The following is a 19840-nucleotide window of genomic DNA, read 5'->3' on the forward strand; positions in this document are numbered from 1 at the left end:
TTTAATTAACGGTTCAGCCTTGAGGGAAGAACAGTGTGACCAGAACACTCGTTCAGGGCTGGATATTATTATGGGAAGCCTAGAAGACTGAGGGCTCAAAGCCATAACAGTTTTCATATCAACGTGAGACCAGATTTTGTGTCTTTACATTGTTTTGTGATATTGTCACTCCTATATGCTTGTATGTAACTATATTCAATAAAAAGGAGAAGCAAATGGGTGGGGCCTTCAGAGCAGACGACAGTTCTTGATGAAGGACGTCCTCGTTTGTTCTCTCCTGATCAGGAAAAGAAATTCAGTGTCTCTTGCATGATCATTTTCTGTGTGTGTAAACTGAGTTGTTCTTTCCAGGTCCAACTCTGAGGTACTCTGTCAATAACCTTAACCATAACCTAATCTTACTCTTTCCCCCCACCCTAACCATAACCACCCCTGCCGACGCCCCCCCCCCCGTTTCACTTTTAATTTCGTGCAGCCATCACAGAATGAATTAGAATGAATTCGTGCTGCCGTGATGAAAATGAGGTGCTTTTCAACACAATATCATGAAACAATAGATTAATGTATATTTCGTGTTGCTGAATCATGACTTGCCGTGAGACCAGATTGTGTGCTGCACAGCGAGTTAAAGGAGAAAATGCAATGATTACAAACAAACAAACATACATACTGACAAACATATTGGAGCGGGGGGTGGGTAAGATATCCTAGGACAACTCCCCCCACCCCCCGAAAAATATTTTTCTCTTCAACTAATATAAAATACAAATAAAACATTGTAATTTCATACAAAATTATCATGCTTCAATATCTCCCATCAACAAGAAGTAGAATTAATAAAACTACAAACTATAGTCAAGATTATTGACACCCCTGATTTTCAAGTACATCTGCCAGAGTATCTTCAGAAATAAATAACAAAAAAACATGATTTTTGTGTAATCACAATACTTAATAAAATGCCCAAGGTTACTGAACAAAACTAGACAAAAAAAAAAAATTAAAAACTTGTCCAACAGTAAAATAATACAGACAGAAAATGCACCTTGGACACAATGCACCTATATGCACCTTGTATAAATGCACCTTGTAAATGCATCCCCCCCAATACTCATATTTGATTAAAGAACCTTGCAAGAGCGACAGTATCTGAGATTTTTTGTCGCCATCAAGAAGTGTACTGCTCCTGTATGCTGGTTGTTTCTGTCACTCTTCCACTGCTAAGCTTTCAAGGTTTTCTTTTTTTTTTCTTCTTTTTTTTAAAGCAGATTTCACCTTTCTCCAAAGTGGTTCAATGGGATTTGGGTCAGGACACGTTGCTGATCAGTTTAAAGTAGTCCATCCTTTCCTATTCAACCATTCTTGTGTTCTGTTGGATATGTGCTTTGGATGGTTATCCCGCTAAAAGACCAAAAACCTTCACCTCAGACCTTTTGTTCTGATACTGGGCAACAGCTTTGTCTCTAGAACGCCTTAGTAATCTACATTCCTTTGACACATTCAATGCCTCCAGTACCAAAGGCAGCAAAGCAGCTCCGCAGCACCACTGAACCTCCACCATGTTTTACTGTCGATCGGGTGTTTTTTCTTTTTTCTTTTTCTTCATTTCCCCAGTATAGCCTTCATTTCGTGTCCTGTAAACAAACTGATGCACTGTATTTTACTTTGCCTTCATCGGGTCTGTACAACTTTATCCAGGAAAGACTGTGGCTTATCCATGAAAGATGTTTGCAAACATTAAACTTGCGTGTTTGTGACTATCTTTCAGTCATCATGTCTTGTACCATCACTTGTACACTTCACACATGGAGTCCAATTTGGTACAGTGTGTTGTGTATGCTCAGGGTAATGGTACAAACTGCTAAAACAGAGATGTCGCAATCTTTGAGGATTACACTGAAGCCTTTTGGAATGATGTTTTTCTGGCATTGGTGTTTCTGATGCTCTCAAACAACTGTTTCATCTTCATTGTTGTGAATAAAAAAATTGAGACAATAAGGCCCTTTCTGTGCAATAAAACCATCATTCATTGGTTAATTCAGATCAGGGGCATAGCACCAAATTCTGGGCCCGAGGTACTAGCCATAGTGAAGAACCCCCCCCCCCCCCACACACACACACTGTTATGTTCTTTTTTATTAACGCAAACACCAAATTTCTAATGCGTAGTCAAACCAGGTCTAAATCATGTATACCTTAGATCACACCAGGGAGTCAGAACCCTTTTTAAAGTTGGGGGAGCAATGCACCAATTTGATGTATTCCCGTCTGTTAAAATGCACAGGAATACAAATTGCAGCATTTTCTAGAAAAATGGTGCAATTTGGTCCCCCAGACTCCCCAACTCAATATAGCCAGCTTTCAAGCTCACCTCTCTTTTCAAAGAATTTGGTTAGCAGCTGCTTTCCCTCATTTAGTTTTCTTTCCCTGTCCTTTTTTTCTATTGTTTTTTGAAATCTGGACTTTGATTTTTTAGGAAAGACATTTTTTTCAGCCTAAACACTAGGGCTGCAACTAACGATTATTTTAGTAATCAATTCATCGGTCAATTATTTTTTTGATTAATCGTTTTGGTTTTGTTTTTTTTACTTACATGCGAGTTTTACCATTATTTATTTAAGTGAGTTATTATTAAATGGCCTTTATCACTCAACATCAACGTTTGAGCTTGTAACAAAGTTATGTTATATTCTCGTCAAAAACATGCCTGGAGTAGTGTTTTGTTTTATTTTGCACATAAATACATCACTGACACACCACAAAGAGATTTCTATCAGGTTTCACCCGATTATGAGCATTTTTAGATACCTACACCAACTATCTCAACCACTGACAACATATTACATACAGCAAGAGTCCACAAAAGACCTTTTTAAAGACCTGACTAAAGTGTAATATGTTATATTTAATAAGATATTTTCATGAAAAAAGACACAAATGTGCAGTTAACTGCATTTTATTTTTTTCTTGTGTAAAAACACAGCTTAGATATGGTTTGACCAAAACAAATTGTCATTAAACTTAAATAAAACAGGGGTGAAGTGGAGGTGTAAGAGTCACTAGGTGTTCACAGGAAACAGTTATTTATTTATGTTCATTGTTAGTTGGATTTATTTTTTCTGTTGTGTTTAATCAGGTTCTTTTGTTTCTTTCTCTAAAATTGTATTGTAGCATTACTGGTTATTATTACTATTATTGTTGTTGCTATTATTACTAATATATAAATAAAAAATAAATTAAAAAATATTACAATTTGTAATACATTTGACTCTTTTACAACAACAAACGCTGAGCCATGAATTATTATACAGAAAACAAATGCACACAAATGTGCTGACAGCTGCAACAGCTTAATGCCAACTTTAACATTGAAAACGCCATAGACATGCTAACGCGTTAACATCGGTCCCGTTTTTAAGTTAGAAAATACATCTATCAACTTTTGTGCCCCCCCCCCCCCTACCATGCTCTGGGCCCTGGGTACATAGTACCCCCCCCCCCCCCCCAGTCCGACGCCCCTGATTCAGGTCATGTGACTACAATTAATCACAGGTGAGGCTCATTTGTTTTGTATTTTGTTTGAGGTAATCCTTTAAATTCAACAAATGGGTGCCAGTAACTGTGTCCAGTTAACGTTTTTTTTTTTTTTTTACTGTATTAACTTTGGTCATTTTAATAAATATTCAGGTTATATTATTATATTATATTGGTTCTTGTGTATTTATTTCTAAAGATAAAGTATTCTGAACTGTATAAGAACGTCCTATAAAGGTCCCCCGGATTCTGTAGTGTGAAGCAGATGAGAGTCAATGACTGGATGGAACAACAGTCCAATGCAGGTTACTTCTCAAGCCATCTCTGGTACCTATTTACATCTGGGTGGACTGACACAATGGAGATGAAGCATCTTGTCCAAGGACACAGACAGGTTAATGGTTCTGGGAATCAAACTCAAGTCTACACATAACATAGTACAGAAACAGCATTAGTGAAGGTTACAAATGATCTTCTTATGGCCTCAGACAGTGGACTCATCTCTGTGCTTGTTCTGTTAGACCTCAGTGCTGCTTTTGATACTGTTGACCATAAAATTTTATTACAGAGATTAGACCATGCCATAGGTATTAAAGGCACTTCGCTGCTGTGGTTTGAATCATATTTATCTAATAGATTACAATTTGTTCATGTAAATGGGGAATCTTCTTCACAGACTAAGGTTAATTATGGAGTTCCACAAGGTTCTGTGCTAGGACCAATTTTATTCACTTTATACATGCTTCCCTTAGGCAGTATTATTAGACGGCATTGCTTAAATTTTCATTGTTACGCAGATGATACCCAGCTTTATCTATCCATGAAGCCAGAGGACACACACCAATTAGCTAAACTGCAGGATTGTCTTACAGACATAAAGACATGGATGACCTCTAATTTCCTGCTTTTAAACTCAGATAAAACTGAAGTTATTGTACTTGGCCCCACAAATCTTAGAAACATGGTGTCTAACCAGATCCTTACTCTGGATGGCATTACCTTGACCTCTAGTAATACTGTGAGAAATCTTGGAGTCATTTTTGATCAGGATATGTCATTCAATGCGCATATTAAACAAATATGTAGGACTGCTTTTTTGCATTTACGCAATATCTCTAAAATTAGAAAGGTCTTGTCTCAGAGTGATGCTGAAAAACTAATTCATGCATTTATTTCCTCTAGGCTGGACTATTGTAATTCATTATTATCAGGTTGTCCTAAAAGTTCCCTGAAAAGCCTTCAGTTAATTCAAAATGCTGCAGCTAGAGTACTAACGGGGACTAGAAGGAGAGAGCATATCTCACCCATATTGGCCTCTCTTCATTGGCTTCCTGTTAATTCTAGAATAGAATTTAAAATTCTTCTTCTTACTTATAAGGTTTTGAATAATCAGGTCCCATCTTATCTTAGGGACCTCATAGTACCATATCACCCCAATAGAGCGCTTCGCTCTCAGACTGCAGGCTTACTTGTAGTTCCTAGGGTTTGTAAGAGTAGAATGGGAGGCAGAGCCTTCAGCTTTCAGGCTCCTCTCCTGTGGAACCAGCTCCCAATTCGGATCAGAGAGACAGACACCCTCTCTACTTTTAAGATTAGACTTAAAACTTTCCTTTTTGCTAAAGCTTATAGTTAGGGCTGGATCAGGTGACCCTGAACCATCCCTTAGTTATGCTGCTATAGACTTAGACTGCTGGGGGGTTCCCATGATGCACTGAATGTTTCTTTCTCCTTTTGCTCTGTATGCACCACTCTGCATTTAATCATTAGTGATTGATCTCTGCTCCCCTCCACAGCATGTCTTTTTCCTGGTTCTCTCCCTCAGCTCCAACCAGTCCCAGCAGAAGACTGCCCCTCCCTGAGCCTGGTTCTGCTGGAGGTTTCTTCCTGTTAAAAGGGAGTTTTTCCTTCCCACTGTCGCCAAGTGCTTGCTCACAGGGGGTCGTTTTGACCGTTGGGGTTTTTACGTAATTATTGTATGGCCTTGCCTTACAATATAAAGCGTCTTGGGGCAACTGTTTGTTTTGATTTGACACTATATAAATAAAATTGAAATTGAAATATTGATCCTCCAACTCCTTATTCCACTGATACACCTGCTCTATAGTTATATAAGAAAAACACATTAAAATACATAGATAATTCTAGTGGAAAAAATCTTGGAAAAAATTGGGTTAGATTGATGAATAAAAATATTAGTCGGGTATTACTTAGGTAACATTATAGCAGACTAGTTGATGGCTAATCTCGACAATAATTTAATATAGACAAACTTAAACAGTGAAACCCCAAATTGACATTAATTAAAAAAAAAACTATAAAACTGTCACTTGAAAATGTGGTATCAACACAGTAATCTACATGTAAACAACATTTGTGGTTCTACAGAATTTAAGATCTCCATTCAGAGCCTTTGACTGAAGCGGATGCTGGCTGCTGGTGGATCTCTGTCCTCATTGAAATAATCTTTGCAAGGGTACCATGTCTCTGTTTTTGATAGCTGTGCAGCAAAATCTGAATTACAGGATGTGTAAACAAGAAGAAAATTAGTTGACTATTTATATATTAGTTCATTTGTAGTCGACTATTACAGCTAGTAATCTCAACCCCAGAAACAAATCAAATCCTGTTTCTTGTGAAAATACGTAATGATAAAAGGAAAAGATCTCTATCAGCCTGTGAACTTAATGTAGTTTTCCCTGACCAGGTAGAGCAGGTACGTAGATCAGTGGGATAGCTGGGGTACAACGATTTAGACCTGAGTTTGATTCCAGGTCATTCTACTCGTTTGTGTTCTTAGACAAGACATTTCATCTGCATTGTACCAGTCCACCCAGCTGTAAATGGGTCCCAGCCTTGGTTGGGGACATATCCTGTGATGGACTCTCATCAGCTCCATGATCCAGGATCCGAGGATAAGTCCTAGCACCAATGGGCCTCAATAAATTAGTCCTGTTTGTTGAAACTCAGCCACTGTTTTTTAGATATCTTGTCAACAATCAAAGGAGTGGTCACGTATTGTGTGTCCCTTTATGGGTTGTTTGAGGTAATAAAGTGAATAATTTTATAAAGAAGAGCCATCATTATGGAGCTGATGTATGTTGCTACTGGCACAGTTCACTGTCAGTGATGTCATGTTGCCGCGTCTTTGTTCATCTGCAGTGAAACTGTGTGGAAAAAGTAAGCAGACTTGTATTTTCCTTTGGCCTTACTGATCCAAGGTGCATTTGAGAAAACAAACTAAAGTTCACTCTTCTGTGTTGGTGCCCGGGTCAAGCAGCTAACGCAGATGGTCAGTACTGTCAGCGAGAGCAGGTACTTCCTCTGCTGAGCCCTACGGGGTCTCCATCAGGTCCCCCAGGTTATTTAAAATGCTCGCAAAAGGTCATGTCTGCCGTGTTAGAGTAAACAAGAGGCCGTTATACCAACATGTTTAATCGCTGTGACACTCTCAGCGAGACGCACATACTGTTTGGTTTAAGTGGGCCCGGCTCCAATCAGTTAAATCAACAGCAGCCATTTGGAACAAGAGCTGTGGTGACAGGTGAGCTGTGGCGCTGTCTGCTTTGCTTCCCCATGTTATCAGCGCCCTGCTTTGTGAATGGCAGGACTTGAGCCACTCTCCTGTCGATAGTGGAACAACCCACAGGGATTCACAGGAAATCCATTAGCCAATACTGCTGTTTGACATGCTCTGAGTGAACCGCACTTATCCCGACACGCTGCTATCAGAGGCCGTGACCGCGCAGAGAATTATCAGGCGTACTGTAACATCTGTCCGCGCCACCAAAATGAGAAGATTAAAACCGTATCAGTCCTGTGGGTGATCGGCAAACTGCAAAGTCTGTCTCGAGATGTCCAGCACTTCTGCAAACAAAGGGAATGTTTGTGCTAAGACTGGGCCTGCGCTTATTTACGGCAAGAACTGGTACTTTTTGTCCATAGAAGCTATGTCCAGAGCAAACTAGGAACTGGTTCCTGGTTTGTTAAGGACCTACTTCTGTTAACACTTGTGTTACTCAGGCTTGAGTTGTAGTTTTTTAGTCCCTACATCAGGCTGTTAGTGAAGGGAAGCTCGGCCTTCATTTTGTCATTTTATATACATGGACACATACAGCAAAATATACTCTTCCTTGTTGTTCTTTTGTTTTATTTCATTGTTTTGTTTTATTTTGTTAGTATGGCCAAAGCAGATGGTCACCTTATTGAGTCTGGTCTGCTTGTGGCTTCTTCCTGTTATAAAAAATAATCCAGAGGAAGTTTTTTTTTTTTTTTAAAACACTGTTGTCAGTGTGTCTGCTCAGGTTATGGGTAACGTTTAAACCTCATCAATGTGACTTGTGTTGTGATTTGGCACTGCAGAAGTAAAGTGTTCTAGAACTAGTAATGCTAGTTACAGTTTGACACAATCCAACTACTATATGCAGTGGGGATATACAGTGCTAACCGCTAAGCCGCCAAGCTGCCCATTTTCATTTTTGTTTTTAAGAAGAGCTTCTTTCTATCCATTTCTTTTTCAGTGCTTATCTGGCCTCACGTTTTGTAAAAATTTTATCCTCTGTAAGTGGAAGACATTTCCACGTGCACATGCATGCTGTGCTATATAGAGCAATCGTTCTGTCACATTTACCAACAGTAACTTCCATGTAATTCTGTTGCCACCCTACATAAATGTCTACCATTAAGTGGCTCAAAATCCATTTGTTTTTAAGTGAAACTAGATGGGATTCGGTGCAGAACCTGTTAAAAATATTAACCTCAAACCGCAGTATAACCCAGTGGAGCATATGGCTTTTTTGTATTGAGGTGCAGCCTTATTTTATAACAAACTCACAAAAAAGATCTGCATAAAAATACCACATCTCAGAATGTTGACAAAAGTGAAATTGTTTTTGGATCCACAACAAAATGTAATGACTTTGTCTTGGAGTCTTACTGCACACCTCCACCAACTTTCATGACAATGAGTCTGTAGGTTCTGAAGTAATCCTGGTTAAGAAATGGAGATAAAATGAATTTCTCCTTCATGGAGGCAGTTAGGATGCCCAATTCTGGCATCTTATTGTTCATTCTTGATTTTATAAACCATGATGGCCTCAACTATATTTGCATAAACCAGCAGTCAAAAACCCCTTTTTTCATCTGGACTTCGTACATCTACAGTAGCTTTCACATAATGAACTACATCACAGCATCTGCCGAGCAATAGAGGAACCACTTATAACATCTGTTTTTGTTTAATCTCTCTGTTACAGCACATCAGCAACGTGCAAATGTAGTTTCTAAAAAACATTTAACCTTCAGTGTTTCAGTCCCTGGGGGTTTGAAAGACTGTGCTGACTGAATTCAGTACACTGGGTAAACCAAGCATTGGGTGTATATACGTATATATGTACATATATGGGGTAAAAATTATATATGCTATCACGCTAGTAAATAAGGCAGTTGCCCTCGCAATTACCTGCATCTCTCTTGGGGGTCCCAGGACATCCTCCATAGAAATGAGGTATTGTCTGTAGACCATTGTCCTGGATGTTCTTGGAAAATGTAGAAAGGGAGACGGTCCGAGATGCATCCTAATCAGGTTCCACAATGTATCTGAGAGTAATTTAGCACCCCTCAAACCAAACACATTTCAGCCAGTTGTATTAGTGATGCCATTTTTCCCATTTCTAACAAACATTCTTCACCATACCTAGGGGAGGGGTCATAGTCATCACCAATGTGATGGTGCGCTACAATATGGATTGCGCAATACAGCCAACAACGGCATCAACAGCAGCTTTTGAAAATAAAAATGCTCCAGGTTAAATTCTTGCTCAAATAAAATAATTATTAAAGGGGTGATATAATGCAAAACCAGGAATCCCATCACCATCCAAAAAGTAAAGAAAAACAAAATACCGTGATGTCACTCACATAGCTGAGGTTTGAACCTTGGACATTTACCTTAGAACTTACGTTTGCCTCAAAGCTCTCATCTACTGTGGGATGATAATGCAGTTGTGTGTTTGCCAAGTTAATAGACTTAATTATTAATGACCAGTGATGCCGGTAACGCGTTACTCTAATCTGACCACTTTTTTTAGTAACGAGTAATCTAACGCGTTAATCTTTCCAAATCAGTAATCAGATTAAAGTTACTTCTTCATGTCACTGTGCGTTACTATTATTTTTCATTGTGGGTCGATAACAGCATTAAACTTGGTCCGTGGGCAGGAGGTCGGGGTTCGACTGAACTGCCCACTTTAAGTGAGCTGTGAGCTTTTAATCCGCGTTTTTTTGCAGCTGCTCGACTCGTCCTCACCTCTTAAAGCACGGTGATCAGCACACCTGCACTGAGCTTTACAAATACATTTTTATACTTTTCCTCCTTTATTTAGAGCTGAGCCGCTCCGTATCTGCACGTTAAAACAGCTGATCCTCCACGACGCGTCAACAACTAACACTATTTTCCACTCAAATGCACCTAAACTCTCTTTCTGAGGACCACATGATGTGAAAACACAATAAAACTTTCTTACCTGTAAATCTGGTCACGTTTTCTGCATAAATAAATGTTATCCATTCTTTGTGCTCAAATGCCAAAGTAGGGGCGAATCCAGATGGAATGGGGGCATGGGGCAAGGATGTGCCCCCCTCCCCCACAACACCCCTAGATTAAAGGTGCAATTTTGAAGCCTTTTTTTACTACAACTACTAATACTACTTAAAATAATATTAATTTCGACAAGTAAAATATTTAGAGAGAATTTAAATGTTAGAAAAATGCTAGAATGAATTTAATAGTTACATTTATAAACAATGTAGGTTCGAAATTGCAAGTTTTACTGTTACAGTGCTGTCAACAGTTAAATATGAGGTCAAGAAAGAGGTCTTTATTTTACTTTTTATAAAACAAGTATTTATTTTCATTGAAGTCAAGAAAGGGTGACTATAAAGTAACTTTTGGCAAAACAGGTATCATTGTCATGTTGAGGTGGCAGAGGGTTGTTGTCGGCAGCTGGGAAAAGTAACTAAAAAGTAACTAGTAATCTAACTTAGTTACTTTTACAATTGAGTAATCAGTAAAGTAACTAAGTTACTTTTTCAAGGAGTAATCAGTAATCAGTAATTGGATTACTTTTTCAAAGTAACTGTGGCAACACTGTTAATGACTGTTATAAATGTGCGCACTGAAACAAAAAAACACTTCCTGATTGAGAACCTGGACCAGACAAAATTAAGATTTAACCAGACGAGACATAAATGTGATCTATGTGTTCCAACCCCTTACTAGACAACAGACATTATGGATTCCACTTCCAAGTTGTTTTATGATGATGAACAAATAAGTAAATGGTAAATGGACTGCATTTATATAGCGCTTTTCCATCAGCATCAGACGCTCAAAGCACTTTACAAATAATGCCTCACATTCACCCTGATGTATGGCGCTGCCATACAAGGCGCTCACTTCACACTGGGAGCAATAGGGGATTAAAGACCTTGCCTTAAAGACCTTTGAACAGAGGATCCTCTGGTCTCAAGCCCAACGCCTTAACCACTAGACCATCACCTACCCCCAAGAGGATATTTACCCAGACTTTAATGAAGATGTCTTAAAAACATGTGGTTTGTTGTTTTTATATGATTTAGCCAATGTAGTGATCATATCTTTTTCACGCATCACTGCCCATAACATGCCCATAACTGCCCATTACATAGAATTCAGGGGCCCCATTTATAAAACATTGCATAGGATTCATACCAACATTGTACATATGAATAAAAGGGAAAAACAGCATACAAATACAAAAAAAAAAAAAAAAAATTAGAAATCTGTTCCAATAAACAACTGCAAGTAAAATTGTCACTTGATCCAGCTATCTTAGCTAATTATAGGCCAATCTCCAACCTTCCTTTTCTCTCAAAAATTCTTGAAAGGGTAGTTGTAAAACAGCTAACTGATCATCTGCAGAGGAATGGTCTATTTGAAGAGTTTCAGTCAGGTTTTAGAATTCATCATAGTACAGAAACAGCATTAGTGAAGGTTACAAATGATCTTCTTATGGCCTCGGACAGTGGACTCGTCTCTGTGCTTGTTCTGTTGGACCTCAGTGCTGCTTTTGATACTGTTGACCATAAAATTTTATTACAGAGATTAGAGCATGCCATAGGTATTAAAGGCACTGCGCTGCGGTGGTTTGAATCATATTTGTCTAATAGATTACAATCTGTTCATGTAAATGGGGAATCTTCTTCACAGACTAAAGTTAATTATGGAGTTCCACAAGGTTCTGTGCTAGGACCAATTTTATTCACTTTATACATGCTTCCCTTAGGCAGTATTATTAGACGGTATTGCTTAAATTTTCATTGTTACGCAGATGATACCCAGCTTTATCTATCCATGAAGCCAGAGGACACACACCAATTAGCTAAACTGCAGGATTGTCTTACAGACATAAAGACATGGATGACCTCTAATTTCCTGCTTTTAAACTCAGATAAAACTGAAGTTATTGTACTTGGCCCCACAAATCTTAGAAACATGGTGTCTAACCAGATCCTTACTCTGGATGGCATTACCCTGACCTCTAGTAATACTGTGAGAAATCTTGGAGTCATTTTTGATCAGGATATGTCATTCAAAGCGCATATTAAACAAATATGTAGAACTGCTTTTTTGCATTTACGCAATATCTCTAAAATCAGAAAGGTCTTGTCTCAGAGTGATGCTGAAAAACTAATTCATGCATTTATTTCCTCTAGGCTGGACTATTGTAATTCATTATTATCAGGTTGTCCTAAAAGTTCCCTAAAAAGCCTTCAGTTAATTCAAAATGCTGCAGCTAGAGTACTGACGGGGACTAGAAGGAGAGAGCATATCTCACCCATATTGGCCTCTCTTCATTGGCTTCCTGTTAATTCTAGAATAGAATTTAAAATTCTTCTTCTTACTTATAAGGTTTTGAATAATCAGGTCCCATCTTATCTTAGGGACCTCGTAGTACCATATCACCCCAATAGAGCGCTTCGCTCTCAGACTGCAGGCTTACTTGTAGTTCCTAGGGTTTGTAAGAGTAGAATGGGAGGCAGAGCCTTCAGCTTTCAGGCTCCTCTCCTGTGGAACCAGCTCCCAATTCAGATCAGGGAGACAGATACCCTCTCTACTTTTAAGATTAGGCTTAAAACTTTCCTTTTTGCTAAAGCTTATAGTTAGGGCTGGATCAGGTGACCCTGAACCATCCCTTAGTTATGCTGCTATAGACGTAGACTGCTGGGGGGTTCCCATGATGCACTGTTTCTTTCTCTTTTTGCTCTGTATGCACCACTCTGCATTTAATCATTAGTGATCGATCTCTGCTCCCCTCCACAGCATGTCTTTTTCCTGGTTCTCTCCCTCAGCCCCAACCAGTCCCAGCAGAAGACTGCCCCTCCCTGAGCCTGGTTCTGCTGGAGGTTTCTTCCTGTTAAAAGGGAGTTTTTCCTTCCCACTGTAGCCAAGTGCTTGCTCACAGGGGGTCGTTTTGACCGTTGGGGTTTTACATAATTATTGTATGGCCTTGCCTTACAATATAAAGCGCCTTGGGGCAACTGTTTGTTGTGATTTGGTGCTATATAAAAAAAATTGATTGATTGATTGATTGATTTATAAGCCACACTCCACTTTGAACTGTGACCTGGTTCATATCCCACCCTCTACACGCCTACATGCAACCACAAATGGTCAATGCACAGCACCTCATGAATATCTAAGGATTCAACATGAAGCCTGAAATGTGCAATTATCATGGCAACCAACAGGAAGAACAGGAAACAAAATCTGAAACAGAAATCATGGTGTTTGTGTGTGATCACAACAGTGACATATGAGGAAAAAAAACAATAAATGCAGCAAGTGGCAACACTACTTGTACATGGCAACACATGTGAGCCCACAAGTAGTTTTGAACTCAACCGTTCGTAATGACCGTTCCCTCACTGTGCTGTATGCTTCTTCTTAATTTTGACATCACACTCACTTATGGACATAATAGTCTCACCACGAGAACCAGCATGGAACATTTCAAATAAGAGAATATTTAGACAGTTATTTATCCTTAAAGTTGTCCCAGAATCCTTTGCGCTGCAGTGACATCACCATGCTGCTGTCTTTATTAAGATAAAATCTCTCCTTGTAAAACTTGAGCAGCAAAAATAACATGGGCCCAATTTATTTCAAACCAGTAGCAGCATTTACATTTCAGCCACTGCGGTGCGCCAGTGACATATGAAAAATATGGTTTAAGGTCAGGTCTGAGTCAGATTATATAACTGAACACGCTCTCGCTCACTTATCACATCTAAGGGCCCTGTCCCACTGGTATTTAGGAGGATTTGCGCATGAAATGAGGAGACAAAAGCTGAGCGTCCGCAACAAAGGTGGGTGGAAATGATGAATGTCCCGGGGTGGATCAGCGAATACATGAGGAAGAAAAGCGGATATAACAGGGAACAGAAGCGAAGGCGACCGCGGAGGTGCCCCCATGAGGGGCACAGCGGCCGTGATGCACTCGCTTCATCCGTGCCCACTCTGTCTGCATGCGCGACATACCATTTGCGACCGTGATGTGGCCGTGCTGGGCACGCGTCATATCTGTTTTGCACGCTGTCCCGGTCCGCCGCCACGCCGACCCGTCGGTTGCGGATATCAGCGGATGACAGGGGATATGCGGCGTGTTGGTTGTGTATGTCCTGCGTATGTCTTCAGTATGTGTTCAGGCAGTGATGCGGATCTCATCCGCAGCAGGATTTTCCTGGCTGCGGACATGTGTGCCTCTGCGGATGATCACGGACGTGTTCGGATGGCGGCCAACTCATATAGGAATGTTACACGGTTATTGCGGTTGTTTGGTGGATGTGGGCCACTTTTGTGCGCATTCCATCCGCAAATCCTCCTAAACGCCAGTGGGACAGGGCCCTAACAAAGCTAATTTTCTTTATTTATTAAAAAGTACATGTAGTGACATGTGTTAAGTGGAGCTGAATGTACGAGTTAAGACTCACTCGCATATGGTATCATTATACGTGCAATAACGCTGCCACTCATAATTTTAACCCTCTCCAGTGTGCATCTTTTAGGTCCTGTTCTGTGCATGCATATCAATTCTAAATGAGTTCCCTGGTTCCTTTTTTTGTTAGTTTGTTTTTTTTTTTTTGTTGTTGTTGTTGTTAGAAATAACAAACAGGACCACAGGCTGCAGTCAGAACTAGTTCGTAACACTGAATACTACTAGTTCCTAATACTGAATACTACCAGCAGCCAGAAAATAGTTCCTATGGTGGGAAAGAGTGACTTTCCCACTAGAAAATAAACAACAGCAATTTCCAGTAATCAGGCTCCCAGTTTGCCAGGAATAAAGGCTGCTGACTTTAATGTCATGTGGTGACCTCTTCAAAGCATACGAGACATTTCTCCAGTGGCAGCATTATTGGTTATATCTCTGTAGGTGTCCTTCAGTCCCATTTAGGTCACCGTGTTATACAAATACAATTACGCACAGATTACAATTCAGCCACTCATTCTGCACGCGGTAAATTGCTGTGAGGCCAGGAAAAATTGAAAAAGCTGGCGAGGACTCAGATACCTGACAGTGACTGTGACTATGATGAAGTGTCCTCCTGTTACCATTGTTGACTTTGCCAAATATCTGAGATCTCTACAGTATCCAACAACATGTTCAATCCCCGCCAGCTTTATAAACAGAGGAAATGGTGCCAATATCTATAAGTAGCTTCAACAGACCCGTGATGAACACACCCTGCAGGATCAAGCCTCTCCAAATATCCCGCTGAAAGGTTGCTTTGCCATCGTGCTCTGTTTTGCTTCTCTCTTGATTTTAAAGTTTCAGAAACACCTCATGTCCAGGCCTCACTGGATCAAAGTGATACCTCAAAACTGATCTCACAGGTCAAAATGACAAACAAAAATTCAACCAAAAATTACAGATAGAGAATGCCTCAGATTTATGAATTGTTGCTTTTGGATTCATAGATTTTATGAGTAAGAACTGGATGTGACATACTTGTTCTGGAGATAATTATTGGCTTGTGTTTGATTTTTTTATTATTTTTATTATTATTTGTACAATAAGCAAGTAGCTCAGTTGGACTATCAATATGTAGACTGGGTATGATTCTCAATGACGTTATCTGTCTGTTTCCTTGGACAAGGCACGTCATCTGCATTGTCTCAGTCTACCCAGGTGTAAATGGGTACCTGCCTTATATGGGGAAGTAACATGGAATGCATTGGTGTCATCTCCAGGGGGTGTCACAGACTTTCTTCTGCTTCACACTACAGAATCCGGGGAGAAGCACCTGCACCATTGGGTTGCAGGTCCGCTTAAAGGACTTATGTCTTCTGTGCAATCAGGTGTTAGACCAATAAATATAAAATAATGCTTAAATATGAATTTGGTTGCATTGTAACTTTGATGCCAAGTTAAAATTAAAATACATTGCAGATTGTTTTCTGTTTTGGAGCAGAGTAATTTAATTGACTGGAGCTGGTAGCAGAATGCAGAGCAGTGATGAGGATGGTGTGTTCACAAATTCACTGTTTGCAGACCTCTTCAGATCTCCTCTGAAATGATAATATTCATCCAGCAGACCGTTTTCAGGTGTTAACAGATACATTTGTTTTGTAGTAAAGTGTTGTGAAAAGCACAGACATTAGTGTATAGACTTGAAAAGCACCACTGTGAGCATGCTCACTAGCTCCCGTGTCATGGGGATACCTTCAGTGTCACTTGTAATCTGTGGTACCCTGGTGTATAATCATGTATCATACTATAACACACAACTTTAGAGGACAATCAGGCCTGATTTCCTCATTTATGGAATGGAGACATCAATCACTGCTACAAATCAGCAACAGGAGGCCACCCTAAGACCTGGAGACCAAATAACAAAAATATCCAAAATGAGTTTCCTTCACAGGGTAGTGGGAGTCACCTTAAGGGGCAAAATGAGGAGCTTTTGCATCCATAAGGACTTTAGAGTGAAAGCGTTTGCCCTTCAAGTTGAAAGAAGTATTTTAAGCGGTTCCGTTATCTGATTAAAAAGATTCTTGGACACATCCTGTTGGAGGTTTTCCAGCTTCATCTACATGGTGGAAGAAGCCTGAAGCCAGACAGGATTAGATATTCCATCTGAGCTGGAAACACCTCGTGATTCTCCAGGAGAGACTGGAGAATTTGCTGGGGAGGGCAAACCTGCAGCCTGAGCAGCTCCAAAACATATGCACGTGAAACCAGCTCTGACGTACACGCACACATATAGGCGTACACTTTTTATTTATTTATTTAATCAGCTCAACTCAGGGGGAAGAGACAGGTTATGACAGAAGTAAAGTGGTTATCTGAGATAAGAAATTATCCTGCAGCTGAAAATCATATTTGTCACTCCACATTTTATCTATTGCTAACACCTGTTGCTATAACAAGTCAGACGGATAGCGATGCATGACAAGGGTTCACTTCAGATCCAGGCCCGGAAAATGAAGCCACACTGTATATAGTGTCCCATTTATAAATAAAATAAAATAAAATAAAAAACCATCTTTGACGTGCAAATTCCTGTCAAGTTATGTGGTGACTGCAAACGGTGTTTCTACCTGTTCACGCGCTCGCTTCCATCTAATCCCACAATCGCTGATTGTCAAATCTCAACATAAACATGTTTGTTTATTGCGCGGAGCAAACCGCCAAACAATAATCTGCAGGTCAGTGGTGCCGCCTTCAGTATCTATTGATTGCATCCTGCCACTCCCTCAGCTCGCTGGCGGTTTGTGTTTTGACAGGCTCGGGTTGACCACGCACCCTGTGCTTAAGGCCAGAAGCCTGTGTTTATGCGGCTGCTGGCAGGCTGGACCCTGAAGAACATTTGGCGTGGAAACCTGATCTATTTATCTTTTGGATTGCGAAGATGCATCTGACCTTGTTGCCCCGAGGAAATGTTGATAAAGCTTTTACCGGAGAATCAGCGTTGGAGGCATTAACTGCAGGGTCTGTGTTACAGATCACCTAATGTGCAGAAGGATCGAGTGTGGTTTCGGATGCTGTGGTCCAACATGTGGTGCCTTGAAATTGGATATTTCTCAGTTGTTTTCCCTGGCAGTGTAATGTTGTGAGAGAGTCGTTACAGGAGCTGTTGGACTCTTTGAGGGTTTAAAGCCGCTCTGAACCTCGTGTGGCTCTGCTGACTGCTAGAACGTTTGCTCAGGTTTCTTGACAAAATCATTTGTGCTGATGTTATCCTCCGCAGCTTTGTCAAATAGGAGGAATTAACAGCAGGCCAAACACAATGCAGCTCACCCCATCACAATCCCATCGTTAAGAAAGGTCACATGATAAACTACGTCAGGATTGTGACTCCGCCCGCTGGACTTCTGCCTCCTCGTGAGTGCGGCCCACCTGTGTGTGGCCTGTTTGAGCTGATTTGCTGGAGCTGATAAGTGTTTGTTTGAGCTGCTGCTCCTCAGTCTGCCTCTGCTGGTCTGTGGCCCCGGTTAACATTTCACTCATTACACTCTGTTATTTCCACTAGCCGTTTTCAAATCAGTGCTGCTTAGATCGCAGCATGACTGGACTGAGTGCATTTGCATTTACATACCTTCATCCTTTTGGAAAATACTTGTATCCAAAGCAGTGTGCCTGAGAGGACGTGCAAAATATATAAATAATATCTATATCTCTCTCTCTCTCTCTCTCTCGCTCTCTCTCTCTCTCTCTCTCTCTCTCTCTCTCTCTCTCTCTCTCTATATATATATATATATATATAAAATACATATATACAATACAACATACAATATATATATATATATATATATATATATATATATATACAATGAGGAAAATAAGTATTTGAACACCCTGCAGTTTTGCAAGTTCTCCCACTTAGAAATCATGGAGGGGTCTGAAATTTTCATCTCTGGTGCACATCCACTGTGAGAGTCATAATCTAAAAAAAAAAAGTGGAAATCACAATGTATGATTTTTTTTTTTTAATCATTTATTTGTATGTTACTGCTGCAAATAAGTATTTGACCCCCTACCAACCAGCAAGAATTCTGGCTCTCACAGACCTGTTAATTTTTCTTTAAGAAGTCCTCTTATTCTGCACTCTTTACCTGTATTAATTGCACCTGTTTGAACTTGTTACCTGTATAAAAGACACCTGTTCACACACTCAATCAATCACACTCCAACCTGTCCACCATAGCCAAGACCAAAGAGCTGTCTAAGGACACTAGGGATAAAACTGTAGACCTGCACAAGGCTGGGATGGACTACAGGACAACAGGCAAGCAGCTTGGTAGAAGACAACAACTGTTATGATTATTTATTAGAAAGTGGAAGTAACACAAGATGACTGTCAATCTCCCTCAGTCTGGGATTCCATGCAAGATCTCACTTTCTGAGAAAGCTCAGAACTACACAGGAGGACCTGGTCAATGACCTGAAGAGAGCTGGGACCACAGTCACAAAGATTACATTAGTAACACATGATGCTGTTAAAATCCCGCAGGGCAGCAAGGTCCCCCTGCTCAAGCCAGTACCTGTCCAGGCCCCTTTGAAGTTCACCAGTGGCCATCTTGATGATCCAGAGGAGGCATGGGAGAAGGTCATGTGGTCAGATGAGAGAATAGAGCTTTTTGGAATCAACTCCACTTACCATGTTTAGAGGATGAGAACAACCCCAAGAAAACCATCCCAACCGTGAAGCATGGGGGTGGAAACATCATACTCTGGGGGTGCGGATGGGGACGGATGGGGTCAAGTATTGCAAGATTTTGGCAAACAACCTCCTTCCTTCAGTAAGAGCATTGAAGATGCGTCATGGCTGGGTCTTCCAGCATGACAATGACCCCAAACACACAGCCAGGGCAACTAAGGAGGGGCTCCGTAAGAAGCATTTCAAGGTCCTGGAGTGGCCTGGCCAGTCTCCAGACCTGAACTCAATAGAAAATCTTTGGAGGGAGCTGAAACTCAAAACCTGAAAGATTTGGAGAAGATCTGTGTGGATGAGTGAACCAAAATCCCTGCTGCAGTGTGTGAAAACCTGGTGAAAAACTACAGGAAACGTTTGACCTCTGTAATTGCAAACAAAGGCTACTGTACCAAATATTAACATTGATTTTCACAGGTGTTCAAATACTGATTTGCAGCAGTAACATACAAATAAATTATTAAAAAATCATACATTATGATTTCCGGATTTTTTTTTTTTTTAGATTATGTCTCTCACAGTGGACATGCACCTAAGATGAAAACTTCAACCC

The 19840-nt window shown here is 40.3% G+C and overlaps 1 protein-coding gene and 1 long non-coding RNA gene across 2 annotated transcripts in view; both read right to left on the reverse strand.

Annotated features, from left to right (window-relative positions):
* The window catches only part of LOC117509324 (cell adhesion molecule 1-like), a 548821-nt gene that overhangs the window by 187333 nt on the left and 341648 nt on the right, over window positions 1–19840 (reverse strand). The window lies entirely within an intron of this gene.
* Window positions 5965–18509, reverse strand: LOC117509436. The gene is made up of 3 exons (XR_004560409.1): window positions 18499–18509; window positions 10722–10726; window positions 5965–6045 (listed from the first exon to the last, which is right to left on the reverse strand). It is a non-coding gene; the product is annotated as an uncharacterized LOC117509436 (long non-coding RNA).

Source organism: Thalassophryne amazonica, chromosome 4 (genome assembly GCF_902500255.1).
Source record: "Thalassophryne amazonica chromosome 4, fThaAma1.1, whole genome shotgun sequence".
NCBI classification, from domain to species: domain Eukaryota; kingdom Metazoa; phylum Chordata; class Actinopteri; order Batrachoidiformes; family Batrachoididae; genus Thalassophryne; species Thalassophryne amazonica.